Source organism: Palaemon carinicauda, unplaced genomic scaffold (genome assembly GCF_036898095.1).
Source record: "Palaemon carinicauda isolate YSFRI2023 unplaced genomic scaffold, ASM3689809v2 scaffold294, whole genome shotgun sequence".
Lineage (NCBI taxonomy): Eukaryota > Metazoa > Arthropoda > Malacostraca > Decapoda > Palaemonidae > Palaemon > Palaemon carinicauda.
In genome coordinates, this window is record NW_027170601.1 from 56,501 (window position 1) to 62,500 (window position 6,000).

The following is a 6,000-nucleotide window of genomic DNA, read 5'->3' on the forward strand; positions in this document are numbered from 1 at the left end:
AGGCAGGAGGAGCCTCAACATCATACGTCTGGCAGGGTGGACTGCGCAGAGGTGGAGGAGCGCTCGCAGGAGGAGGGGTGCTAACCTTCTCTGCCTGAAACTCCTGCATCAACACCGCAAGCTGCGACTGCATTGTCTGCAGCATAGCCAACTTGGGATCAACAGAAGTTGGAGCAGAGGCCTGTTGAGGCATCGCTTTACCTCTCTTAGGAGGCGTGCAGCCATCAGATGACTGCGGCGAGTCCGAACTGGCCCAGTGGCTACACCTGGGCTGTTGGACTCGCTCGGTCTGGACTTTACGCTTAAGAGGCCGTGAGACCTGGGTCCAGCGTTTCCTCCTGGAAACTTCTTCCGCAGACGAGGAATTTAAGGGCTCAATCGTCTGGGAGTGGAAGTGACGATCTCTATAAGATACGCCCGCAACCACTGAGGATACAACTGTGCGCCGATCAAGGCCTGCCGAACCCTTTTGCCCTTCGACATTGCTTCTCCCCTGGGCTTGGGAGCTTGCAAGAGGTCCCGGACTGGGAGGACGACTGGCACGCACAGAAGTATCCTCATGCGCAACACTGACACTGACACTAGGCACAGCACTGGCACTACCACTTCCCACTGCACTTTTCACTTTAAGTTCCTTGACATCTGCCAAGAGAAGATTGTGGTCACTCACTAAAGACTCCACCTTATCACCTAGAGCCTGAATGGCACGTAACATATCCGACATATCAGGCTGAGCACTCGTAATAGGTTCGGGGGTCACCACTACAGGGGAAGGAAAAGGTTGAGGATCATGGGGGGAGGAATAAACCAAAGAGCGAGAAGAACTCCTCCTAACTCTCTCCCTCTCTAACCTAGCCGTATACTTGAGGAATTCATTAAAATCGAATTCCGAAAGCCCGGCACATTCCTCACATCGATCTTCCAACTGACAGGATTTTCCCCTACAGTCGGAACAAACGGTGTGAGGATCAACCGAGGCCTTCGGAAGACGCCTACTACAAGTCCTAACACTACATCGCCTTTGTCTAGGAGCTTGAGAGTGGTCGGACATCTTGAATTAGAGAACAGTCAAGGGGGGTTTCCAAATTAAAGCAAAGATCGTTATACCATTAAATCAATTTAAATCCAAAAGCTATCTAAGCTAAGGGAAAAGCTTCCTGTATAGCGAAGGCTAAATTTCAGAGCAATACTTCACCAAAACCGTGAACAAAGACTCCAAAATCAACAGCGTATCCATGTAGGTCTTGCCGGCGGCACGACAGAGGAAAAATTGAGGTGGTGTTGACAAGAAGTACTGGAGTACCTGACCACAGATGGTGCTGGTGAGTACACCCCCCTCTTGTATAGCGATCGCTGGCGTATCCCGTCCGTAGATTTCTGTCGGGCAACGGAGTTGACAGCTACATGATTATCGGGTAAGATTAATATTGAAAAATCTGTGAAGTGGTGAATCCGCGAGTCGAACCGCGAAGTAGCGAGGGATCACTGTATTTCAATATCGCAAAAACCATAATAAAAAATGCACCATTTTAAAGGGACTGTTCCAACATTCTACACAGTAAACTCGACGTTAATTTGTGCCACTGTAGTTAACCTAAAAATCCTTCGGCTTAACTATACCATAGGAGCCTTTGTATATCAGCGGCCAGTTCCTCCCGAGTGCACAGTAGATGGACACCGGCTAACCTAAACTCCCCTGCCCTAACCTGACCTCCAGGCTGTGTCCTTACCTACTTAACTAATGGGGGGGGGGTTAACGCCCCCTGCAACCCCCCTTACACTGCCGTATTCTTAGCCGGCCGACATCATACATACAGGTGGCCGCTATCACACATACACCCCTTATCAGTGCACTGTTCCGAGTAGGAACGGAGTCACCAAACTGATATTAAGTCATTGGGGTGCCAAAGTATAGCTACCTTCCTACATTGGGTTAGCGGTGCAAGGGTAAATATAAGCCAGTTATATGAAAATAATGGTAATACCAGTTCCCTAGTTAAACTATATAGGTAATTTACTGCATATAACCATAATAAAACCGAAACATGATATATGATAATATTCATCGATTAGCTTCTTAAAATATCATTATACACCGAAAACTGCATTTGAGAACCTACCCACCACCGTATGACTATTTTCGATCTAGCCTGAACTATTGGCTTTTCCCTGCTACAGTACGATTCAATATTAATTATCAATTATATATTGATAAATATATATAAGATTAAACTGTTATAGAGGAAATTCTGTTAATAATGAAATATTCAACACCTTTTTGTGGCCATAAGCGGGACAAGATCTTGGGGACTGAGATTCAAGTATAATTCAACGAATTTAAGTCTATAATGTTCATATATAACATACATTACTTTTAAAAGTATTACAAAAATTTAAATTACTATTACCTGTCAATTTTCCGTCTAAATAAAGCACTTAACTAATGGACCTCTTTTTCAAACCTGTTGCCGAAGATCAACAACAACATTAGCAGGGTTGCCAGATTATTTCCACTGAATTATCGTACATAAGCCTTCAAATTATCGTACACACTTTCAAAATAATTATTAAGGACTAACATAAATGACTTATTTCAAGGTATTTTAGTATAATTGTTAAATTAAAAAAAACACACACATATGTATATACCTAGGGTATGTATCGTACATCGCACGAAACCCAAAAAATAATCGTAAATGTACGATAATTATCGTACGACTGACAACCCTGCTTTGTTTACATTCATTCTGGTATCCAATACCGGGAAGAAAAGTAAAAAGGTTTCAACTTTTTAATTTATTTTACGTTTTTTAAATATATATGTATGCTTTATTTGAGTTTCTATACTTGTTTAAAGATTTTTATATAAATTTTTAGTTCTATTCTAATTTATTTTATGTCTTGCTATGTGAAAATACAATATGAATTATGAAATATTAATACATATGTTGGCATTATTTGGGCCAACCGAACAAAGGCCATTTTGTGTATTGTAACGCAGTTTCCAGTATATTTTCATAAATTTATTCATCCTGATATGATAAAATTATTTATTTTCATACTGTATTATATTTTATTGAAATAATTACTTTATAATATTCTATTAAATATATGCTACATTATATTATTCACATATAAAGAACATTACAATTGTTCATATTTGGCTGGCATAGTTTCATAGCGTATACCGATCTCCATACATATGGTGGAACAATATAAAACTGTATTTTTTATTTTTACTTAATTGATGATATTATTTTGTTGTATTATTGCCCGAAGAGCTCTGCTCCACATGGGCTTGGACTGAGTCTTTTTTTCTTTTTGTAAATCTTTGAATGTAAATATTTTTTGTCCAATAAACATTATTATTATTATTATTATTATTATTATTATTATTATTATTATTACTATCAAGGTTCATGTATTCAGTTCTTAATTAGGTAAAAAAAATCGGCTGTTTTCCTTTAATGATTCAAAGTAAAGCTTTGCTATTCTTTTATTTATCAGTTTCTACGTTTCACAACTCAACCATTTCTTTCGCTTTACTCCAATTCACTGTCTGATTGTGATGTTGGCAGATTCTTGAAAGATTTAAACTTATTTTACGATGAATATTCGAATCGATTTCTACTAAATCAGGTAACATTTCTAAGACTGCAAATCTGTTTTGGCATTATAACAATCCTTTTCACTGGTAGTAGGTTGGCCAGGGCACCAGCCGCCCGTTGAGATACTACCGCTAGAGAGAGGGAGTCCTTTGACTGGTCAGACAGTACCATATTGGATCCTTCTCTCTGGTTACGGTTCTTTCCCTTTGCCTACACAGACACCGAATAGTCTGGCCTATTCTTTACAGATTCTCCTCTGTCCTCATACACCTGACAACACTGAGATTACTAAACAATTCTTCTTCACCCAAGGGGTTAACTACGGCACTGTAATTGTTCAGTGGCTACTTTCCTCTTGGTAAGGGTAGAAGAGACTCTTTAGCTATGGTAAGCAGCTCTTCTAGGAGAAGGACACTCCAAAATCAAACCATTGTTCTCTAGTCTTGGGTAGTGCTATAGCCTCTGTACCATGGCCTTCCACTGTCTTGGGTTAGAGTTCTCTTGCTTGAGGGTACACTCAGGCACACTGTTCTATCTAGTTTCTCTTTCTCTTGTTTTGTTGAAGTTTTTATCGTATATATAGGAAATATTTATTTTAATGTTACTATTCTTAAAATATTTTATTTTTCCTTGTTTCCTTTCCTCACTTAGCTATTTTCCCTGTTGGGGCCCCTGGGCTTATAGCATCCTGCTTTTCCAACTAGGGTTGTAGCTTAGCATTTAATAATAATAATAATAATAATAATAATAATAATAATATGAGATACTTTGCACCCTTCTCCCACTTGAAAAAGTCTGCAAGGGACCAATGGACATTTCTACCATCTGAGGTTTCACTAAAGGCCACAGATCTTTCCCCTAACTCTGCCTCTCCCTTAATTAAAGCCTCAGTTTTATGCTTTTACGAGTAAAGAGCGAATTAAGAGTTTGTATAATAATATACATGCACATAATATATAGGTATATATGTTACGCTACTGGTAACAAAGCCGAATCCGTTTAAAAAGACTGCTGTTTAGGATTTAGTATATAGAGAAAAATTAAAGGAAGACTTAAACTTAATTTATATTTGAATAAGACACTATGTATAAATACTTTATATAAATCAATGCTTAGCTTTTTAAAACTCTCAAATCACCACATAAAACCTAAAAACTTTTAAAAATCATAATTCTAAGGGAATAAAGTAAGGACTTAAACCAATTCCTGGGGGAGAATATTACGAAAATGAGAATTGAAATTAATCATTTACAGATTAGTGAATCTGATTCAACCAATTAAAACTTTCAAAGATTAAACTAACAGAAAGAATAACTTAAGAGTACATATTGGGGAACACAGAAATATAAAGATATACTTCATTTCATAATGTGTCCCTCGCTTTAAGAAGAGACAGAACATTGTAGATGCAAGCAAGAAGCTTAAAGGTTTAGTATACAGAAGCTAAAGTCAGCATCTGGAAAGCATGTCAGCAATGAAGTTTAATCTTTCCTTCGATATGCAATATCCCAATGTTATACTGCTGCAGGACCAACGCCCATAAGTTAACCTCTAAGTTTATTTTTATTTTACTACAAAACACAATGGATTACGGTCAGAAAAAACTAAAGAGATTAATTATCAATTTTATTTACAAGAGACAAATATGACATACTAATCAATTTTTTCAAGAGCATGAAGGAGAGCCCAAGCTACTTCTTCCACTGTAATCTAGGAACTCAGGCTTCAGTTTACTTTAATAAGAAAACTGGGGTAGCAAATCATAGTCACCAGTCTGCACCAAAGCTGCTCCTACAACCCCATCACTAGCTTCTACTTTGAGACAAACAGCTTGTCTGATTCAGATAGCCTTCAACACAGAAGACTATTTCAATAGCTGCAAATGCACGTTGACCATCTGCTGTCCACTAGAGATTATTCAGAGGTACAGCAAGTTCAGAAAAAGTTCGGACAGAGCCTCTGATAAAATCCAGCCTTACCAGTAAAGAGCTGAACTGCCTTGTTTATAAGAGTAGGCAATTTTTATATGAAAATATCCTTGGATGCAATCCATTTCGCCCCCAATATTCATGCCCTAAGTTGAAATTTCTTCCAATGGTAGTTTCTGCTAGGTCTTCAAGGCTAAGGACAGTTCTCACGATCTTATGTTCTTTCCAATTGTTGTCGGGGATCAATGAAATCAATGGCAGCATTTCTCATCTGAAATAAGGTTGAAAAGTTTCAACAGCATTTGTCATTTCAAAGGGGAAGAACAGTATTAAAATTGATCTACAAATATGATATAGGAAGAAGCTTGCTTCATCTGAAATAAGGTTGAAAGTTTCAACAGCATTTGTCATTTCAAAGGGGAAGAACAGTATTAAAATTGATCTACAAATATGATATAGGAAGA

General features: G+C 38.1%; 2 long non-coding RNA genes across 2 annotated transcripts in view; both read right to left on the reverse strand.

Moving 5' to 3' along the window:
* Window positions 1-2,480, reverse strand: part of LOC137636421 (uncharacterized) — a 37,813-nt gene extending 35,333 nt beyond the window's left edge. The window contains exon 1 of the long non-coding RNA XR_011043096.1: window positions 2,409-2,480. This is a non-coding gene — a long non-coding RNA (uncharacterized lncRNA). The remainder of the gene's footprint in view (window positions 1-2,408) is intronic.
* Window positions 2,481-5,516: 3,036 nt separating this feature from the next.
* LOC137636420 (uncharacterized) overlaps window positions 5,517-6,000 on the reverse strand; it is an 822-nt gene continuing 338 nt past the window's right edge. Inside the window, exon 2 of the long non-coding RNA XR_011043095.1 lies at window positions 5,517-5,807. This is a non-coding gene — a long non-coding RNA (uncharacterized lncRNA). The remainder of the gene's footprint in view (window positions 5,808-6,000) is intronic.